At 42.1% G+C, this 23,818-nt stretch overlaps 1 long non-coding RNA gene across 1 annotated transcript; it reads left to right on the top strand.

Moving 5' to 3' along the window:
• Nucleotides 1-10,666: 10,666 nt before the first annotated feature.
• LOC144000331 (uncharacterized) lies at nucleotides 10,667-23,356 on the top strand. Its single transcript, XR_013278217.1, has 3 exons — nucleotides 10,667-10,795; nucleotides 17,338-17,361; nucleotides 22,756-23,356. It is a non-coding gene; the product is annotated as an uncharacterized LOC144000331 (long non-coding RNA).
• The last annotated feature ends 462 nt before the right edge of the window (nucleotides 23,357-23,818 follow it).

Here is a 23,818-nt window from a genome sequence, read left to right on the forward strand (position 1 = left end):
GCCGACTGCTTAAGACCCATATACACGATCGGACTTTTTGACAACAACCATGCAAATTAACTGATTTGGAGCAACATCCGACCGTGTGTACGCTCCATCGGACAAACTTTTTTGGTTTTCATCGGACTTTTGTTGGCTGTGTGAACGGACAAACTTTCTGGCAACAAAAGTCAGATGGAGCAAAGTCCGATCGTGTGTACAGAAAACCATCGGACTTTTGTACAAAGTACAAACAGGCATGCTCAGAACCAATGCAAAAGATCAGACAACAATACAGAAGTTGACCAAAGGTGGCGGTAAAGAGCAGAAAAACCACATGATTTGGTGAAAGTTGGCTGAAAAAGTCCTGCTGTGTGTATGCAATACAAGTTCACGGCTGACACCCTTTGTACAAAAATCCAAGGGAAAGTTTGTACAAAAATCCAATCGTGTGTATGAGGCTTTAGTTAAGGCCCCGTACACACAATCTGACTTTTTGACAACAAACCTGCAAATTAGCTGTTTTGGAGCAACATCCTACCGTGTGTACGCTCTATCGGACAAAATTTTTTGGTTTTCATCAGACTTTTGTTGGCTGTGGGAACGGACAAACTTTCTGGCAACAAAAGTCCGATGGAGCAAAGTCCGATCGTGTGTACAGAAAACCCATCGGACTTTTGTACAAAGTACAAACAGGCATGCTCAGAACCAATGTAAACGATCAGACAACAATACAGAAATTGACCAAAGGTGGCAGTAAAGAGCAGAAAAACCACGTGATTTGGTGAAAGTTGGCTGAAAAAGTCCTGCCGTGTGTATGCAATACAAGTTCACAGCCGACGCCCTTTGTACAAAAAATCCACAGGAAAGTTTGTACAAAGTCCGATCGTGTGTATGAGGCTTAATTGAATGTCCTCTTTTGAAGTGTCGTCAGTACGTTGAAACGTCACTACATTGGTGTTTGTTGCCTAAAAAGTCAAATCGTGTGTATGCAATACAAACTTACGGCCAACGCCCTTTGTGCAAAAGTCCACGGGAAAGTTTATACAAAGTCCAATCGTGTGTATGAGGCTTAACTTGGCTCCTGGCTGGATTATTATTAAGATGCCGCATCGTCAAATCTGATTTATCTAACCAGAATTTTCATAGCTGATTTACCAGGACAAGAGGAGACACCAGAAAATACATGTATGGGGTCTAATTACAAATCATTTTTTTTTAGTGGCTCACCCAGAAAATCTTCATGTACTTTTGTTCTGTGCAAATTGGGCAAAAAAATAAAAAATTGTTATCATTAAAAAAAAAAAAAAAAACGTTAGTATTGTTTGTTCATTTGTTGTTCATCATTATTTTTTCAATTTGAAATGCAGCGCTATAGATATCTTTGTGGATGGGATCGGAGCGTTCAAGATTTACATGTCTCTATTCGAAAAAAGTGACTACAAAGATCCATACACGGGATCAGAAGTTTCCATCGACACAGAGGATTTCTTGTACGTCGGCGTCGTTGTTTATGGTGGAGACGAATCGACTCTTCTTCTGGTGATGAAGAACTGCTACGCAACTCCAGAGGATAATGTGGATCACCCTATAAAATATGACATCATCAAAGAAAGGTACATTTAGATCTAATAAGATCCATCTAATGACGGATCTTAGATGGCTTGGGACTTCATATGAGACCACAACAACAGTACATTGGTCTCCATCCCCAATAGTATGAAATCAGAATGGGAAATAGGGGCGAGAGGGGCAATTGGGACTTTACATGAAACACTGTTTCATGTAAAGTCCCAATTGCCCCTCTTGCCCCTATTTCCCATTCTGATTTCAAGATCCATCTACTGACACCTGACATTTCCATCTCCATGACCGGGAGTGATAGATGAGGAATCTGTGAACCAACCTTTGGTTTACTCCAGTAAAACCAAATGGTGAGTATAGCCTCAGGTTCAAATAGGACATACATCAAACTTATAAAAGTACCATCATCCAAATTTGTAATTGAAATTTGTAATAAAAGACGTGGAAGTGTCTGGGCAGTTGCTGATGCTGACCCCTAAGCATCAACACCGATAAGGCTTTGGGTTTAAATGGACTATCTCGGTACTTGGTAGTGAATAACAACACTGTTTCATGTAAAGTCTCAATTGCCCCTCTTGCCCCTATATCCCATTCCCATTTCCCATGGATCCCAAGATCCATCTAATGACACCTGACATTTCCATCTCCATGACCGGGAGTGATAGATGAGGGATCTGTGAACCAACCTTTGGTTGACACCGGTAAAACCAAATGGTGAGTATAGCCTCAGGTTCAAATAGGACATACATCAAACTTATAAAAGTACCATCATCCAAATTTGTAATTGAAATTTGTAATAAAAGACATGGAAGTGTCTGGGCAGTTGCTGATGCTGACCCCTAAGCATCAACACATATAAGGCTTTGGGTTTGAATGGACTATCTCGGTACTTGGTAGTGAATAACAACAAATGAAAGAAAATAATAAAAAAAATATGATATTTAATGAAGACAGGAAATGTATAAATACAAACAATAAATCTTTAAAATTATATATACCACAATTCAACAATGCTACTGTCGGGTTCCCCCCCCCCCCCCTGTAGAGTTTTCTGTTGAAGAGGGATATACAAAATTCCTTAACCGGTTTCACGGCAAATCGCTTCTTCAGGAGGATAATCTATAGACACAAGCATGAAAGGTAGCTTTGTTGATTATGTTTTGCTCAAAGATATTCTTCATTCTATAAATTATCCTCCTGAAGAAGCGGTTCGCCGCAAAACTGGTTGAAGAATTTTGTATATCCCTCTTCAACAGAAAACGCTACGGGGGGAACACGACAGTAGCATTGTCTAATTGTGGTGTATACGAATTTTAAAGATTTAATGTTTGTATTTATACATTTCCTGTCTTCATTAAATATTATATATTTTTTTTTTATTATTTTCTTTCATTTGTTATTCACTACCAAGTACAGAGATAGTCCATTCAAACCCAAAGCCTTATAGGTGTGGATGCTTAGGGGTCAGCATCAGCAACTGCCCAGACACTTCCACATCATTTAGCATTCTACAATTACTCCAGTAAAACCTGGGAAGCAGACTGGGATCCCCATAACAGATTAAAAAGGCGGAACATATTGGGAACCTGGGTGCAGAGATCTCCCATCTGCCAGTGTCCAGAGAGAGGAGAAGCTTCTGGGTGGTTCAACCCACCTGTGTCCATCCAAAACTGGTTGGTGGTTCAACCCACCTGTGTCCATCCAAAACTGGTTGGTGGTTCAACCCACCTGTGTCCATCCAAAACTGGTTGGTGATTCAACCCACCTGTGTCCATCCAACCCACCTGCGTCCATCCAAAACTGGTTGGTGGTTCAACCCACCTGTGTCCATCCAAAACTGGTTGGTGGTTGAACCCACTTGTGTCCATCCAAGACTGGTTGGTGGTTCAACCCACCTGTGTCCATCCAAAACTGGTTGGTGATTCAACCCACCTGTGTCCATCCAACCCACCTGCGTCCATCCAAAACTGGTTGGTGGTTCAACCCACCTGTGTCCATCCAAAACTGGTTGGTGGTTCAACCCACTTGTGTCCATCCAAAACTGGTTGGTGGTTCAACCAACTTGTGTCCATCCAAAACTGGTTGGTGGTTCAACCCACCTGTGTCCATCCAAAACTGGTTGGTGGTTCAACCCACTTGTGTCCATCCAAAACTGGTTGGTGGTTCAACCCACTTGTGTCCATCCAAAACTGGTTGGTGGTTCAACCCACTTGTGTCCATCCAAAACTGGTTGGTGGTTCAACCCACCTGTGTCCATCCAAAACTGGTTGGTGGTTCAACCCACTTGTGTCCATCCAAAACTGTTTGGTGGTTCAACCCACTTGTGTCCATCCAAAACTGGTTGGTGGTTCAACCCACTTGTGTCCATCCAAAACTGGTTGGTGGTTCAACCCACCTGTGTCCATCCAAAACTGGTTGGTGGTTCAACCCACCTGTGTCCATCCAAAACTGGTTGGTGGTTCAACCCACCTGTGTCCATCCAAAACTGGTTGGTGGTTCAATCCACTTGTGTCCATCCAAAACTGGTTGGTGGTTCAACCCACTTGTGTCCATCCAAAACTGGTTGGTGGTTCAACCCACCTGTGTCCATCCAAAACTGGTTGGTGGTTCAACCCACTTGTGTCCATCCAAAACTGGTTGGTGGTTCAACCCACCTGTGTCCATCCAAAACTGGTTGGTGGTTCAACCCACCTGTGTCCATCCAAAACTGGTTGGTGGTTCAACCCACCTGTGTCCACCCAAAACTGGTTGGTGGTTCAACCGACTTGTGTCCATCCAAAACTGGTTGGTGGTTCAACCCACTTGTGTCCATCCAACCCACCTGTGTCCATCCAAAATCTGATTGGACTTTCCATTTACATATATTAACCATTATTTACATTGTTAGTGCTATGAATAAAGTATGTTATAACAATGTATACACAATGATTATCTGTAAAATGTCCTTTTATCTCACTTTTACTTTCCGTAGCTGTCCTAACGATAAAACGGTCGATGACGTACAGAACGGTGTTTCCAGAGAAGGAAAGTTTTCTGTGAAGATGTTCAAGTTTGTTGGGGATTATGACAAAGTTTTTCTACACTGTAAAGTGAGCCTGTGTGACAAAAGAACTGGATCCTGTGTACCTGTAAGTATGTTTCCTGCTATAAAAAGAGGGTTAGAGCAGATAAGACACAAAGTCCATAACCAGGACACCTCCAACAACGAGGCATACACTCAATATGATGCTCCCTCCCCGGAGTGGTGGCTTTTATTGTCAGTCTGTAAGATTTTCAAGCAGCTCATCTGACTTTATCAGATGGTGTTTTAGTGTTTATTAATTATTGGCGATAAACAAATAAGAGAAAAAAAAAAAAATTCAGTTTGCTAATCACTGAATCTCCTGAATGAAGTCACACAATGTAAGGAGTCGGGCAAACACGGCCCATGAACTCTACGATTCTCTACATACTGAACATTTTGGCAACTATATAGGTCACCAGATTGTCAGATTTGGGAATCAATGACATCATGGTTGAGAGTTTCATTGGGAGTTCTTAGGAAAATGGTGATCCCAGACCAAAGCTATTCGGTTCAATAGCAGAGGACACACAAACAACCAACGTTAGGCAGCTTCACCGGTGTAAATATATCAATAAACACATTTTTTTAGCCGCTTCCCATCCAGGCCAATTCTGACATTTCTCTCCTACATGTAAAATTCATCCTTTTTTTGCTAGAAAGTTATATAGAACCCCAAAACATTGTATATGTTTTTTTTTTTTTTTTTAGCAAAGACCCTAGAGAATAAAATGGAAGTCAACACTGAAGAAATAATAATAAAAAAGGTGCAGCACTTAGATTATGACAATATCTATATAATCTTTTACCAGTGTAAATAATATAATCAACTTTAATAGTGAAAAAAAAAACTCTGCATAAATTAACACTATTAATGATTCTATGTTTTAGACAACACTATATCCAAATATACAAAAAAAAATAAAAAATTGATATACGTATATCCACCAAGGTGAACGTGTTAAGAGTCCTTAAGTGAAACAATATGGTGACAAAGTGCAATATCTTGAGAAGTTATAGTGACTTCAGTGAATACCTTGCAGGAATCCACCACCACTTGAGAGGAGGCTTACCAGATGTAATGGACCCAGTTAGGTATATACCGACGCGTTTCTCCTAAACAGGCATCATCTGTTCCCCAGATGATGCCTGTTTAGGAGAAATGCGTCGGGAAGGGCTCGTTGATGCCACTGCGTTGCCAGAATTTTATTTCTATGCTTGTATTTGCCTGTAATATGTGAGTACCCAGTTACGCTTTTAATGTCAATAAAAGTTTTAAACGGTATTTTACTATGAGGCTGTATTTTCTTCTTTTTGGCCTATAATATACGTGGAAGAATCTCTGTCCTCAGTCACCCCAAAAGGTGGATAGCCATTTCATCTATTTGTGGGTCATCTCTCTGTCTACTCTGGTACCCATGAGAAGTTACAAGTTTTGCCAGCTGTTTTTTTCGTGTGGATTTACATCAATAAACTCGTGTGACTCACTAGGTCAGTGATGGAGAACCTCGGCAATCCAGATGTTTTGAAACTACATTTCCCATGATGCTCCACTACACTTCAGCGTGCATGAGCATCATGGAAAATGTAGTTCCAAAACATCTGGGGTGCCAAGGTTCGCCATCACTGCACTAGGTATATACCTAACTGGGTTCATTACATCTGGTAAGCCTCCTCTCAAGTGGTGGTGAATTTCTGCAAAGTATTCACTGAAGTCACCATAACTTATAATATATATTTTTTATATATATTATAATATATTAACTTTTATTGACATTAAAAGCGTAAATGGGTACTCACATATTACAGGCAAATACAAGCATGGAAATTAAATTCTGGCAACGCAGTGGCATCAACGAGCCCTTCTCGACACGTTTCTACTAAACAGGCATCATCTGGGGAACAGATGATGCCTGTTTAGGAGAAACGCGTCGGTATATACCTAACTGGGTCCATTACATCTGGTAAGCCTCCTCTTAAGTGGTGGTGGATTCCTGCAAAGTATTCACTGAAGTCACCATAACTTCTCAAGATATTGCACTTTGTCACCATATTGTTTCACTTATGGACTCTTAACACGTTCACCTTGGTGGATATACGTATATCAATTTTTTTTTTTTTTTTTTGTATATTTGGATATAGTGTTGTCTAAAACATAGAATCATTAATAGTGTTAATTTATGCAGAGTTTTTTTTTTCACTATTAAAGTTGATTATATTATTTACACTGGTAAAAGATTATATAGATATTGTCATAATCTAAGCGCTGCACCTTTTTTATTATTTCACCATTTTGTTTGTTGCGGTAAGTCTGCGGTGCTGGCAGCTATTATTTATTTGTTGTTTGTGGATAGCGCGTTTTTTTTCTCACCTTATAAACACTGAAGAAATGGCTGCACTCCAAGATCCATCAAAATTCTTTTTTTTTTTTTTTTTTTTTTTTTAAAGAGTATTTATTGAGAAATGAAACAGACATAATATTACAAATGCTAAATTCTTATTTAATAACCAACATCCCAAGTGTTACAGACAGTACAAATGGTAGATGCGTTTCACACACTAACAGGTGCTCTTATTCATTCATAATGAATAAGCGCACCTGTTAGTGTGTGAAACGCGTCTACCATTTGTACTGTCTGTAACACTTGGGATGTTGGTTATTAAATAAGAATTTTGATGGATCTTGGAGTGCAGCCATTTCCTCAGTGTCGATCGTATGCAGAGGTGAGTCGGGGCGGGCACCTGTGATATCATTAGGCTTCCTGGCTCACATTTTTGAAGGTCCAAAAATTTGAAAAATCTGAAAAAAAAGAAAGAAAATCAGTTTAATTAATTAACTATTAAATTAACGAGTACGTAGGAATTTGATCTGAGCATGCGTGGCGCTTCGTCCGATCAAAATTCTCTACACATGATCGGAGTATGTCCGATCGAACCAGTTGGTCGGAAAATATTTCCAGCAAGTTGGAAAATTTGGTCCGACGGATATTCCAACGGAATCAGTCTGATGCATATCACACACAGTCGGATTATCCGACAACACGGTCCGATAGGACACATTCCGATGGATTCTCCGACCGTGTGTACAAGGGCTTAGAGCGTTACGTTCCATTTGGTTGGATGCAGCATTCTTTATTTCAGATAATTTAATTCGTAACTTTGGATAAATTCGTACTCTTTAAGTTCACTAACAGACAAATTTGAAAGGGAATTCCAATACCTATAATTTAATAGTTAGTTATTATTTAGAATTAAACAGATTTTCTTTCTTTTTTTCTGATTTTCTAATTTCCCAAAATCTGAAATTCCAAAATTCGGAAATCCGAAATTTGGAAATTCAAAAATTCGGAAATCGGAAATTTGGAAATTCGTAAATCCAAAATTCGGAAATCCGAAATGCGGAACTTCTGAAATATGAAAATTTGAAATTAGGAATTTCGGAAATTCGTAATTTCGCAAATTTTTAAATTCGGAAATTCTGAAATTTCGGAAATTGAGAAATTCTGAATTAACAAATTTGTCAAAATTCGTTAAAAAACTAATTTGGAACTAAATGAATTGCACATGTCTAGTGTCTGTGGGAATTTGTGTTAATTTCTGAGGTCAGGTACTGATGTTAAATGAGAAGACCTGGCTTACTATTAGTGTTCCAAATTATTCCAAAGGTGTTCAGTAGGGATGAGGTCGTGGCTCTGTGCAAGACACTGAAGTTCCTTCACAGCAGACTAGTCAAACTATGTCTTTATGAAGCTGGCTCTACTCCTTTAGGAAGACTTTCCTCAAGATTTCGGAGGGTATCTGTCTCTGGGAATTATTATTATTATTCAGGATTTATATAGAGCCAACAGTTTGCGCAGCGCTTTACAATATGAGGGCAGACAGTACATTTACAATACAAATCGATACAGGAGGGATCAGAGGGCCCCCTGCTCGTTAGAGCTTACAATCTAGAAGGGAGGGTCAAGTTGAAACAAAAGGTAATAACTGTGGGGGGGGGGGGGTGAGCTGATGGAGAACATGAAAATACAGTTATTAGGTGTGGGTAGGGTAGGCTTCTCGGAAGAGAAGGGTTTTCAGGGATTGTCTAAAAGCTAATAAAGTAGGAGATAGGCGGACAGATTGGGGTAGGGCATTCCATAGGATTGGAGAGGCTTTGGAAAAGTCCTGGAGGCGAGTATGGGAGGAGGTGATGAGGGAGCTAGAGAGCAGGAGGTCTTGAGAGGAAGGAAGAGAACGAGTAGGTTGGTATTTAGAGACTAAGCCAGTGATGTAGCTGGGGGCAGAGTTGTGGATGGCTTTGTACGTAGTTGTTAGTATTTTGAATTTAATTCTTTGGCTGAGCGGAAGCCAGTGAAGGGATTGACAGAGAGGAGTAGCAGACACCGAGCGATTGGTAAGGTGGAGGAGTCTGGCAGCGGCATTCATAATGGATTGAAGAGGTGATAGACTATGTAGAGGTAAGCCAATGAGAAGGGAGTCGCAGTAGTCGAGGCGAGAGATGACCAGCGAGTGAATTAAGAGCTTTGTTGTCTCATTGGTTAGAAAGGGGCGTATTTTGGAGATGTTGCGGAGGTTGAGGCGGCAGGATTTGGACAGTGATTGGACGTGTTGCTTGAAGGAGAGTTCAGAGTCCAGGACTATACCTAGAACCTTGGCGTGAGGGAAATGTGTCCCCATTTCTGAGGTCAGGTACTGATGTTGAATGAGAAGACCTGTCTTACTATCACTGTTCCAAATGATTCCAAAGGTGTTCAGTAGGGATGAGGTCGTGGATCTGTCCAAGACACTGGAGTTCCTTCACAGTAGACTAGTCAAACTATGTCTTTATGAAACTGGCTCTACTCCTCTGGGAAGACGTTCCACAAGATTTTGGAGGGTATCTGTGAGAACATGTGCCCATTTCTGAAGTACTGATGTTGAATAAGAAGACCTGGCTTACTTTCACTGTTCCAAATTATTCCAAAGGTATTCAGTAGGGTCAGGGCTCTGTGCAAGACACTGGAGTTCCTTCACACCAAACTGATCACACCATGTCTTTATGGCACAGTCATGGTGGAACAGAAGAGGGTCTTCACCAAACTGTTACCACAAGGTTGGAGGAGCACCATTGCGGACAATGTCTTTGTATGATGGAGTATGAGATTTAGAATTATATTCTTAAAACAGAAGATATTTACACATCCTAATAAAGAGCTCAGTCTCTGCTCATGGGTAAGTAGGTGGTGCCACACAAACCATTCATGATTTGCATAACTCTGCCCACTTACCCACTTTTGTAGCTATATACAGTAGTGCACAGTGTTTACCAATGATTTTCTGTACAGTGATAAGGTTTGAACCTGAGCTTTAGACTTGTGCACAACAGAAAATTTTGTTTAGTATCGGTTCGTTGCCATTCGTAAAATACATAATTTCGCTATTTATTACGTGACGTTAATACGCTTTCGGATAATTTGTTATTTCTGTAGAGTGTCGATATTCGTTATACTGAATCTCGAATCCTGATGAGTTAATTTGTTATATGCGCTATAATTTCGTTCGTATTCATTGAAATTCGATATTTATGTATGTATAGACATTCGTGATAATGATTTGTAGTTTGGAAAGTCGTTTGTTTATTGAATCTTTTAACACACACAATGACAACGTCACTTCTCCTCGGCTCAAATACAATACAACACCCTTCTCACTCAGTTCTCAGGAATGCACTTTGCCAGTAACCCATCCTCCAGCACAAAATTAACCAGCCGATTGGACTGTAAGATCTACTTTGAGTTGGCCTTTTGTTTAATTAGATCTTTAACAAATTACAGAATCATGTCGATTCCATTCGTTTTATCCGCTATAATTTCTTTTGTATTACTTAAAATTAATTTTTTTTTTTTTTAATCGGACGTTTGGATGCATCCCTCACAACAAATTTAGATTCTTTATGAAGCGAATTGCACAAGCCTACTGAGCTCCATTCAATCGTCTCATCAGCTTAGCTCTGTGAATACTGTGATGATTTCATAGCGAACATCTTACACTGATTATTCCGTATCACCCAACCGTCTTTTCTTAATGGTCTTGTTTGTTTGTAGAGCTGCTCACGAGGGAGCCGAAGTGATGGAACCCAGACTTATGATGCTTCAGCTGCTTTGACAATAGGACCAATTAAGCGATCAGGAGGTAAACTTGTGTTTTGGATACTTACGTTATTTTTATGTTTGTTGATTTTACCCGTTTTTTTGGGGGAATAGGTCTCTAATGATCCCATAGTACCAAAACTCCTTTTACAATAGAGATTATTCCAGGATGAAAGAAGACTTGGACAGAGGAGGGTTGTCCTATGTCTCCTGGGCATCATCAATTCTCTACAATGTAAAATAGATTAGGATATGGACCAATCAGTGATCAGGACAGGGGAGGAGATGAGAACCATGGTAGAGAGTGCACCAGACAGATGTACATTAATATACAAAAAAAAAAAAAGAACCGAATCAGAAATATATCAGCCCAATAGTTTCTTGTGAACGTTTAGTCTTTGGTGGTAAAAAGGTTAAGGGTAGAGTGACCATTGGCCTTTGGGTTGGGGATTAGGAGGTGAAGTGTAGGGGTTAGGTTGCTTAAAGAGGAACTATAGACAAACAAAACAAACAAAAAAAAGACATATACAGGGTAGTCTGTGAATCAACACTGCGGTTAATGTTTTTTCTGAGTCCACCCCATAATATAGTGTGATTACCTGTTGATCCTGCTAGTAGGGCCAATCTCTTTCCACTTCCACGCCCTTTAAGCCTAGGAGGCGGGAGAAGATTTTGTGTTTGGATTAGGCTAACTTTTAAAGAGTTAATGTTTAATCCCTTCCCGTTCACACTATAGACCAAAGATGAGCCCAGCGTGGGCTTACTTTTCCATGGTGGCCGCACTACCAGCACACCCCCTGCAGCCGTGCGAGCGGCGTGCTCTGTCATCGCTGAGTCCTTTGGAATCAGCGGATCACAGATCGGGGAAAGGGTCAATCACACTGACAGCGTGAGGAAGGAAAAAGACAATCAGATTGGCTACACTGATAATCAGGGCAATGACGATTAGTGTCCTGATCATCAGTGCAGTCCAAACAGTGCCTAGCGGTGCCACCAATCAGTTCCCACCAGTGCTGCCAATCAGTGTTCATCAGTGCTGCCAATCAGTGCCTCCTCATCAGTGTCACCTCTCAGTGCCCATCAGTGCCGCCTATAAATGCAGCCTCATCAGTGCACACCAGTTAGGGATGGGCCGATCACACCCCGGTTTGAGTCACAGCAGAACATGCGAACAGGCAAAAAAAATGTGCAAACACGTGAAAACCGTTAAAGTCTATGGGAACTGAAAATTGAGACGGTTTTTACACCAAGCCGCCTATAGCGTCAGCGGTAAAACGCTGCTATTTTCAGCGCCATTTTACAGTCGGATTTGCAGCGCATTTCGGCCCCTAGCGGGGGTAAAAGCGCCCCGCTAGCGGACAAAATGTGCTGCAAATCCTAAAAATAGCGGCGTTTTACCACCGAAAGGCTTAAAACTGCCAGCAATATGCCGCAATAGCGGCATTTTGCCAGCGGTAATGCAGCGCTGCCCCTTTGATTTCAATAGGCAGCAGCGTTGCAGGAGGGGTGAGTTCACCGCTCCTTCACCGCTCCAAAGAAGCTGCTGGCAGGACTTTTCCTGACGTCCTGCCAGTGCACCGCTCCAGTGTGTAAGCCCTCAGGGCTTTCACATTGGAGTGAATGGAGCAGCAGTTTGAGGGTGGATTGCAGGCACTATTTCTAACGCTATAGCACCTGCAAAATGCCCTTGGTATGAAAAGGGTCTTAAAATCAAAAGTGCTCATTTTAAAGGCTAATATGCAAGTTAATCTCATAAAAAGTGTTTGGGGACCCGGGTCCTGCCTCAGGGGACATGGATCAATGCAAAAAAAAGTTTTAAAAATGTCAGTTTTTTTGGGGAGCAGTGATTTTAATAATGCTTAAAGTGAAACAATAAAAGTGAAATATTCCTTTATATATCGTGCCTGTGGGGTGTCTATAGTATGCCTGTAAAGTAGCACATCTCTCCCATGTTTATAACGTTCCACAGCAAAATGACATTACTAAAAGAAAAAAATGTCATTTAAAATTGCTTGCAGCTGTAATGTATTGCCGGATCCCAGCAATATAGATAAAAAAAGGCGTAGGGGTCCCCCCCCCCAAAATGCATACCAGACCCTTATCTGAGCACGCAACCTGGCAGGCCATAGGAAAAGGAGGGATGAGAGAGCGCCCCTCCTCCTGAACTATAGCAGGCCACATGCCCTCAACATGGGGAGGGTGCTTTGGGCTCCCCCCAAAGCCCCTTGTCCCCATCCCCACAACCCTTGCCTGGCAGTTGTGGGTGGGGGGCTTATCAGAATATGAAAGCCCCCTTTAACAAGGGGGCCCCCTGATCCAAAGTAAAAATTCCTTTATAAAAAAAAGTGTCCTGTGATGAGGACACTGCTGGGGACACTGCTGTCTTTTCGCAGTGACAGCTCTTATATAGCCAAGGGTGGGGCCACCCGGTGATGTAACCGGGTGACCCTGTCCCCTTCTGATATCATGTGACATAATTTATTTCGGGTCCGTTGAAGCTGTGATTGAAGATGAATGGACATAGCGGGACACTTTTTTTTTTTAAATAAAGAAATTTTTGGTGTATGGGTACAATGTACCTGATGCTCATTCACATGGGAGGGCACGATCTGGGGGACCCCCTTGTTAAAAAGGAGCTTCCAGATTCTGATAAGCCCCCCCAGCCCACAGACACCCACAACTGCCGGGCAAGGGTTGTGGGGATGAGGCCCTTGTCCCCATCAACATGGGGACAAGGTGCTTTGAGAGGGACCCCAAAGCACCCTCCCCATGGTGAGGGCATATGGCCTGGTACGGTTCAGGAGAGGTGCTCTCTCACCCCCCCTTTTCCTGCAGCCTTCCAGGTTGCATGCTCAGATAAGGGCATAGATTTTGGGGTGACCCCCACGCAATTTTTTAAATTATTTTTAAAAAGAAATGGCAACCCCCCACCAAAATCCATACCAGGCCCTTAAGATCTGGTATGGATTTTGGTGGGGGGTTGCCATTTCTTTTTGGTGCAGGATTCCCCTTAAAACCCATACCAGACCTGAAGGGCCTGATATGGATTTTGGGGGGACCCTCTGCCATTTGTTTTTACATTTTTTGGCGCAGGGTTGCCCTTGATATCCATTCCAGACCCAAATGGCCTGTTGTAGACTGGGGGAACCCATGCCTCAATCAATTTTAAATGACATTTTCTTCCTTTAGAAATTGAATTTTGCTGCTCTCGCTCATTATACTATGTACGTCCACTATATAAGCAGCCTTACATAGTGTGGGGCGTGGACTTAGCCCCCTGAGTCATGATTGGCCAAAGGCACCCTTTGGTCAATTATGGCTCTCACATCAGAGCGCACTGTGATTGGCCAAAGAATACAGGTCAGGTGAATGCTTTGGCCAATCATCGGACATCAATGCACTACTGGTGTTGCATACACACGGTGGGACAAAGTTGTTGGAAAATCGTAACGTTTGGAACGTGATGATGTTCGTTCGTTATGACGGGACTACGTACAGGGCCAGTAGCCAATAGCTTTGGTCTCGTCATTAGATCTGAGCATGCGTGGCACTTTGTCCAATCGGAATTCTCTATAAACAATCGGATTTTTTTGTCGGAAAATTTTAGATCCTGCTCTCAAATATTTTCCATCGGAATTTACGATGGAAAAAGTTCGATAGAGCCAACACACGATCGGATTTTCCGACAATATAATCCGATCGGACCTTTTCTGTCGGAATTACAGGGCATAACCCTTAAAGGGGTTGTAAAGGTAAATGTTTTTTCACCTTAATGCATTCTATGCATTAAGGTGAAAAAACATCTGACACTGCCGGCCCCCCAGTCCCCCCGTTTTACTTACCTGACCCCACAAAAATCCCGCGCTCGCCCCCGCCATCCTCTTCGCCGCTCAGCCTGGCCGCTGATTGGCTGGACTGGATGGATTGAAAGCAGCGCAGCCATTGGCTCGCGCTGCTGTCAATCACATCCAATGATGCAGCGTGCCGGGGGGCGGGGCCTTGTGATACAGTGAGCGGCTATAGCCGCCGGCTGTATCACGGGAGCGCGCCCGCAGGTGCTTCTCACCAATGCGAGGGAGCTCGCATTAACGTGAGAAGCACCTGCGGGGAGAAGCAGAGACAGCCGCCGAGGGACCCCAGAAGAGCAGGTTCGGGGCCACTCTGTGCAAAACGAGCTGCACAGTGGAGGTAAGTATAACATGTTTGTTATTTAAAAAAAATAAAAAATTTTACTTTACAACCCCTTTAACAGTGAAACTTTATCCCTGACCTAATCCTATTTTATACATTTAAAAAGAATTTTTTTTTTGATTTATGTGTTAAGGCCAGAGAAGGGACAAGTGAATGACAATTGATAGGGATGGGTAAAGTTGGGGGACCATGAGGGCCTACAGTAATTATCATATTTGCTTTGATTGCAAATGCCCAGCCCCCAAATTTCAGACATCCAAACCGGACATATAAGTAACAATGAATTATGACATTGTGTCTGACCCTGGGCAAAACTTTTCCTGCCCCACCCCCCATGCAGTTTTTCTCTCCACCTGCTCTGAGACATACAATAAATAACAGCTAGACTCAAAATCAGTTTACTGAATCAGATCAGGCAGCTATTGCGATTGGTTGCCAGAGGTTACAGCGTATCATTACCGCTCACTGATTCGTTGATAGAGGTTACAGCACATCCAGGGGCGGACTGACAACTCATCGTGTCTGTCAAAAGTGTCTGATCTGTCTGCAGTAATGTCGCAGTCCTGATATAAATTGCAGATCACCGCCATTACAAAAAAAAATAAAAAATAATAATAATAAAAATGACATAAATCTTTCAACCAATTTTGTAGGAGCTATAACCTTAGTGCAAACCAATCAGTATACGTTTATTGTGATTTTTATTACCAAAAATATGTAGAAGAATATATATCGGCCTAAACTGAAGAAAAAGTTACCTTACCTTAATTTATTCATAAAACGACCTGGAGGATGGGGATGGGGGAAACAGCTCAATCTCTGTATTTGCGGACGATACTAAGCTAACAAAAAGATCTGAACAAATGAATGGGGGGAGGGGCAACTACATGGCAAATGAGGTTCAATGTAGAAAAATATAAAATAATGCATTTGGGTGGCAAAAATGTGAATGCAATCTATAGACTGGGGGGAGGGGAACCTCTGGGGGGATCTAGGATGGAGAAGGACCTGGGGGTCCTAGTAGATGATGGGCTCAGCAATGCCAAGCTGCTGCTAACAAAACAAACTGAATATTGGCATTAAAAAGGGATCAACTCCAGAGATAAAAGGATAATTCTCCCCTCTACAAGACTCTGGTCCGGCCGCACCTGGAGTATACTGTCCAGTTCTGGGCACCAGTCCTCAGGAAGGATGTACTGGAAATGGAGCGACTACAAAGAAGGGCAACAAAGCTAATAAAGGGTCTGGAGGATATTAGTTATGAGGAAAGGTTGTGAGCTCTGAACTTATTCTCTCTGGAGAAGAGACGCCTGAGAGGGGATATGATTTCATTATATAAATACCGGACTGGTGACCCCACAATATATAAATACCAGACTGGTGACCCCACAATATATAAATACAGGACTGGTGACCCCACAATATATAAATACCAGACTGGTGAGCCCACAATATATAAATACCGGACTGGTGACCCCACAATATATAAATACCGGACTGGTGACCCCACAATATATAAATACCAGACTGGTGACCCCACAATATATAAATACCGAACTGGTGACCCCACAATATATAAATACCAGACTGGTGAGCCCACAATATATAAATACCGGACTGGTGACCCCACAATATATAAATACCGGACTGGTGACCCCACAATATATAAATACCAGACTGGTGACCCCACAATATATAAATACCGGACTGGTGACCCCACAATATATAAATACCGGACTGGTGACCCCGTAATAGAGAGAAAACTTTTACGCGGAAGGGAGTTTAACAAGACTCGTGGCCACTCATTAAAATTAATAGAAAAGAGGTTTAACCTTAAACTACGTAGAGGGTTCTTTACTGTAAGAGCGGCAAGGATGTGGAATTCCCTTCCACAGGCGGTGGTCTCAGCGGGGGGGCATCAATAGTTTCAAAAAACTATTAGATAAGCACCTGAACAACCACAACATACAGGGATATACAATGTAATACTGACATAATCACACACATGGGTTGGATGTGATGGTCTTTTTTGAACCACACCTACTATGTAACTATGTAACTATTATTTGTTATATATATAAAAATTCACTAATTTATTGGGAAAAGTCTAAAAATGCATAAGAATACAATGCAAAATGCTAAATACCCAGTGGTCACTGACAATGGTGGAGGGCTTGTCTGGAAACTAGGAAACATTTCAACTTCCACACTTGTCTGGATCATAAAGTAGGCCTTACACCCGTCATACGGTGTAGTGTCATAGAGCTCATTGATCGTTTTATGAATGATTGGATTAATCAATGGTGCACTGTGAATGTTTTGACTACCCAATGTAATCAGTAAATTATACAATCTGTATTCCATTGACATATCATCTGTTTTTATTCTCTACAGAATCCAGTTCTTCCACCATCACTAGTAAGTTTTTGTATTTTCTTTACATATTTTTTTATCATAAATAGGGATGCGAGAAACTGAAAAACACTTTTGTTATTTAAGTTATAGGCTGATAATCCTCAGCGATCCTGCCAGGAAGGCCGTTGTTCAGACACTTCCTGTTGTGGTGTGACAACGGTCTCCTAATTGTGCTCATCATCAGTTGTCACCCTGACACGTCGAAATTCAGATGGAGACTGTGGTGTGCATGTGATAAATGGGGAAACGCCGGAGATCAGTGGTGACAACGTTTCTCCTGACTTAAAGTGGTGATGAGTCCCTAGTGAGAGGTTGGATAGGAATGAGGTTTGGACTGATGTAAAATTAAATTTTTTGGTGATTAGACAAACTAAATGGGGTTTTCATCAGCCTCCCCACCGGGTCAATGCTCCAGCTGCAGGGCGAAGTTATATATTTATCGGCTGTATTACTATTGATGTTAAAGCTGTAATAAACTTTAGAAAACATTCCTCCTGCATGGCAATATGAATCTCAGTCTAGCACATTATGAAACCTTTGAGACGTCACCGCTTCCACCTTCACCCAGTCTTTCTTCCCGGTTTGCAGGCTGCTGCTTGCTTGAATGGCCGAGCCACCATGATGTCTCTCCGGGGTGTGTGCACGGGGGTCATGGCCACAGCCCAGAGCACATGAACATGTCGTTCTTTCAGAGAGCGTGCGCCGTTGACCTCACCGTCAACATAATTTCTTGGCGTTTAGGAGATATTCATTTTACCTACAGGTACGCTTTATTATAAGCCTACTTGTAAGTGTAGCGCCCACCACTTTAGGTTTAGTGGCTCAGGGGTCTAAGTCCACGCCCCACACTATGTAAGGCTGCTTATATAGTGGCCGTACGTAGTATAATGAGTGAGAGCAGCAAAATTACATTTCTAAAGGCAGAAAATGTCATTTAAAATTGATTGAGGCATGGGTTCCCCCCAGTCTACAACAGGCCAATTGGGTCTGGAATGGATATTAAGGGCAACCCTGCGCCAAAATGTAAAAACAAATGGCACGGGGGTCCCCCCAAAATCCATACCAGGCCCTTCAGGTCTGGTATGGATTTTAAGGGAAATCCTGCACCAAAAAAAAAAATGGCGCCCCCCCCCCACCAAAATCCATACCAGGCCCCCATTAGTTTAGAAGTTAGGTTAAATTGCCAGTGCCTTACTGTATTTTGTACAGGCCTGGAGGTTTGTTTGGGTTAGAGAGGAGTTGTAGGTTAGAGGGGGTTGTGACTCCAAAGACATGCAGGTAGGTTAATTGGCATCTGTCCAAAATTGGCCCTAGTATATGAATGGGGACCTGGGATTGTGGGCTCCTTGAGGGTAGGGATGGATGTGAGTGTGCAGTGTACAGGGATAAGGACAATTGTAGACACTCACTCAGGTTGAACTGGATGGACTGGTGTCTTTATTCAACCTTACTAACTATGTAACTATGTAACTATATGTGGCCACCTGTTCATCACCCTGGGAAAACACTCCCTTGCTCTCCAGAGGAATCCTCTGGAAAGGAGGTGGGTCAGGCTCTGAAGGACAGGCAGTGTGTATGGGCCTTTGTCCGATCGTTAGTTTGCTTGGTCAGGGGCGGGGTCCATATATATATATATATATATATATATATATATATATACACACACTGGGGTCACATGTTTCCGGGGAGCTGGAGATGGGAAGAGAACTAATCCACACAGAAAAACGTGATGTTAAGGCCCAGGGTTGAAGGCCTGGCGGTCTCTTTACCCCAGTGCTGGAAAGCCATGGATCTTCGCCTGAAGGCGATGGAGGATCGGGGACTTCAGAGCTGGAAGGTCTCCACCAAGCAAGAAGTAGCTGCAAACCGACCGGAAGTGAACCAGGGTTGGCCTGGACCTTTCCTGAGCTGAACTGGGAAGAAAAGGGCAGGAGGAGAAGGCAGGTGAGGCCTGGGACTGCTAGCGTTTTCAAAGTACCACATGCTTTTCAGAGGGACATGTGTGTCAGCTCATTAAAGGAGAGGGACTATCACTCACACATTTCAATCAAGAGGCAATTTGTATTTTTGTAGCTTTACTGCAGTGGGGGGTGGAAGAAGCGGGGGGTTAAACCAGCCGTACTGTATGAACTACTAGCAGCTCCCAAGGGAGCAGTGCGCTTCATTTCATAGGTAAAAATCTGAGTTTAAATAAACAAAGTCTACCAAAGATAACCTCAAGGTAAATAGTGGCGCTGAACACACAATAATGAGGACAATACACATATACATTTCTCACACCCAGTGAATATCAGTGCATAAAAAATAAAAAGAAATGAAAAAATAAATAAAATAAAATGAACATAACAAGAAATAGTCCATAATAAATAATGTCCAATAATGGATAAATATTCCGTGATAAAGGTCAATTGATTGAGTGACTTGATAAAAAACGTGTCTCCACTTCCCCAATTGGATGTTCACTCACTGACACTAATTGCCTCACACTCTCATGTTCGGCAAAAAGAGCATTGCACCTCTCAGGGTTGTGGATATCCCATCAATCGATTCAAGCATCTAAAGACCAATAGGAATTCATAATATGTAAAGGAAAAAAAAAAAAAAAAGAACTCCAAATGTGCAAAATAAAATAAAAAAGTGCATTGGTATGGTAAACAGAGACCAAGCATATCCTAGTCACAGCGAACATAAGGAACATAAGAATGGGCACTGTATTTCACCCGACCAAAAAGCCTGTACACATGCAGTGTCACTTCTGGTGATACATAAATGTCAATTCCGGTTGCCGTACAGCCATTTTCCGACGCGTTTTGTCATTACGACTTCGTCCTGGGATTAGGATCAATCCCAAAATGAAGTCGTGATGACAAAACACGCCGGAATGGGATATGCTTGGTGTCTGTTTACCGTACCAATGCACTTTTTATTTTGCCTTCTCGTACGTTTTCTTGATGTTATTTCACTTTTTACATATTATGGATTCCTATTGGTCTTTGGATGCTTGGATCGATTGATGGGATATCCACAACCCTGAGGGGTGCAATGCTCTTTTTGCTGAACATGAGAGTGTGAGGCAATTAGTGTCGGAGAGTGTGAAGCAATTAGTGTCGGTGAGTGTACATCCAATTGGGGAAGTGGAGACGCGTTTTCTATCACGTGGTGTCAAGTCAGTCAATCAACTGACCTTTATCATGAATTATTTATCCGTTATTAGACATCATTTATTATGGACTATTTCTTGTTATGTTTTTATGCACTACTATTGGCTGGGTGTGTAATATATATATGTGTATTGTTCACATTATTGTGTGTTCCTCGCCACTATTTACCTTGAGGTTATTTTTTGGTAGATTTTGTTTACTTTCAGTATTTCTTTTAAAGTGGCTGCTTTATTTATATTTGGTTTCTCTGTAGTGCAGTGATAAGATCTAGGGTTGCGGCACGCCGGGAGATCTTATTTTGTATCACAAATCAGAGTTTACTACCACTTTATATGTGATAGCTTCCTGTTCAGGGCTCCTGGTCACCAAGAAGCCAACAGCCACTGGCGTCCTAGCAACCAGTGACCCATCTCCATGAATCTGCCTGCTGCGAGATGCCCGGCTAGTTAGTCCTTCTGAATCTAAACACAGACGTGGAATGCTGGCTGATGTTTTTGTAGCCAGCTTTAAAAAGAATGAAAGTGTTGGGTTTATTCAGAAGGAAGCATTATTTATTTTAAGATTCAAGTTTTTGTAGATTAGATTATATATCAATTTCCAAAATTTTGCCAATAAGGAGAACAAGATCACCAAATGTGAAACGCGTCCGAAGCCTTATTATATTATAATTATTATTATTAATAATAATAATAATAATATTTGCTGTATAATACTATTATTTATATAAGCACGGACACAAATCTGATACTGTATTGGATCAGAACCGAGGTCTGGTATTTTTATATCTGCCCCTGATCAAATGATTGAATATAAAGCGTGCACACGTCAAGCAACTCACGCTGACACTTAGTTCAGAGTCAAATAACTTTCTGTTTTAATATTTCCTCTTTCCAAGATTTATATACCACTTTGACCTACAGATAAGCCTAGATTAAGGCTTACCTGTAGGTCCAAGAAATATCTCCTAAACCTACACGGTTTAGGAGAGATTTGCAAAAAGACAGCCGCTGCTGTCTATGGCACATGCACCGTAGACAGCGGCGTGCAGGCGCACTGAGCATGCCACTGCTAATGGCGATATGCTGTTAGTGGCGGCTCCCATGCGCGGCTCCCATGAGCCATGATACCCAGAAAGATGGACGGTCCATGGAAGAGGGGACAGCGGTGACATCGCTGGCTACTGTGTCACGTAAGTGACACATAATGGGCTACTATGCGATGTGATGCGATGCGATGCATAGTAGTCCATTATGCTTTACCTTTGCAGGGAAACAAAGAGGAAGTAACACCCATCAAGGTTTACTTCCTCTTTAAGATTAAAGTGTAAGTAAACCCCCTAACAATGTCAGCCAAGGAAGCTGCCATCTTTGCCTCTATTTAATCTACAACTGCCATGATGTTGCACATGTGATCAGTTATGACGCCAGCCATTGGATGGTTTGACAGTTTGGTTAAGAGCACAACCAATGGGAGTGTTACATTTCCGGTACATGACGTAAATTAAACAGTTTTATGCATGGGTTTACTACCGCTTTAAGATACGTCAGATAAGACTGGCGCAAACCACAAAACAACCACAAAACATATAAATTGTGACAAAAAAATATAGGCTTTAGCTGGGTCATCCATATGAGGAAGTAGCAATGTTCTTGCAATGTTCTTGCTTCTTCTGAAACGTTGGTAACTTTTGAGTGTATTTTTTGGAAGAGGTGCGATTCTTCTGTTAACTGTTCTTCTATTAACTCTTGCAGTTCACTTCCACAACAAGGGAGGCATAAGCTTTGCAAATATCTGCTGAATATGTTTTAAGGTTGATAAGCAGAAGCTGATATATATGTCAGGCTATAAAGCAGGTATATGCAATTAGCGGACCTCCAGCTGTTGCAAAACTACAAGTGCCCTTCATGCCTCTGCCTCTGGGTGTGATGCTTGTAACTGTCAGAGTCTTGCTATGCCTCATGGGACTTGTAGTTCTGCAACAGCTGGTGGTCCGCTAATTGCATATCCCTGCTATAAAGGATGTACTTATATATATTGGAATAGACATTTCATCATGACATTCCCACATCCATTACAATGCCTCTATCTGTCTCCATGTACCAATTAAGGAACCACTTTATATGTTGAAATATTTACATTCATTTTAATGGAGATTCATCCAGCATGGCGGCCAATGTACACTGGCCTCAGGTTGTCTCGGAAAAGTAAAATAACATGAAAGTATTTCTTTTTCCAGGCGCTCACATATTGTGGACTCTCCTTATCCCGGCTCTGATCCTCATTCAATCGTTGTAGTCATCACCCAGAACTGGATGTCGCCGGATGAGACCAACGGAACCCGTTCAATGTTATTCTTGCTTATTTAGGCCGAGTTCACATTTGTGTGTTTTTTCACTGCATCCAATTTTCATGACGTGTGAGTGTGCCCGGCTCTCAATGGAGCCGGCTTCACACATTTCCGGGGTGGGGGGATGGCCGTGGTGAGAATTCCGAAAGGGTCCTGTGCGTTTTTTTGGGTCTGGTTCAGGTGAAAATTCAGGCAAAACCTGAACAGGTGAACAGAAGCACACCGGACCCTCCCCCCCCACCCACCGACCATATTGGGAACCGCGGCCGCACGTAGGTGAACCCGGCCTTAAGAATGCAAAGTCTAATTTTTTTAAAGAAAATTTCAATGATTTACTTTGATTTTGTTTGCCAATTATTGTTTACGAATCTATGAGAAATAACATGTCTTAGCCTGTAGGATGTGCAAATTGATTCCTTAATCATCAAAGATGAGACCCCCCCCCATGATTGCTTTGTTGGTAGCAAAGAGAAGGAACATTTAAATGTTACTCCATCTATTGAGAACTTGTTTTCATGTTTCATCCAGTTTTATGCCGCAAACACGCGGTCAGATTTTCCGACGGGAAATGTTCGATGTGAGCTTGTTGAGGGAAATTCCAACCGTGTGTAGGCTCCATTGGACATTTTCCGTCAGAATTTCCGACACACAAAATTTGAGATCCGGATCCCAAATTTTCCGACAACAAAATCCGTTGACGGAAATTCCGATCGTGTGTACAAGCAGAAGAGCGGCACTGGCTGTTGAACTTCAATCTTCGGGGCGCCAGCATGTTCTTGACGTTTAGAATTTCTGACAAGATTTGTGTGACCGCGTGTACGCAAGACACGTTTGAGCCGACATCCGTCAGAAAAAAAATCCATGGATTTTGTTGTCGGAATGCGCGATAGTGTGTACGCGACATTAGAGTGCAATATGAAACATAATCAAAGTCCACAGCCCCCCCCCCCCC

The sequence above is a fragment of the Lithobates pipiens genome, unplaced genomic scaffold (assembly GCF_037356315.1).
Source record: "Lithobates pipiens isolate NorthernLeopardFrog02 unplaced genomic scaffold, aLitPip1_a1.2 Scaffold_22, whole genome shotgun sequence".
Lineage (NCBI taxonomy): Eukaryota > Metazoa > Chordata > Amphibia > Anura > Ranidae > Lithobates > Lithobates pipiens.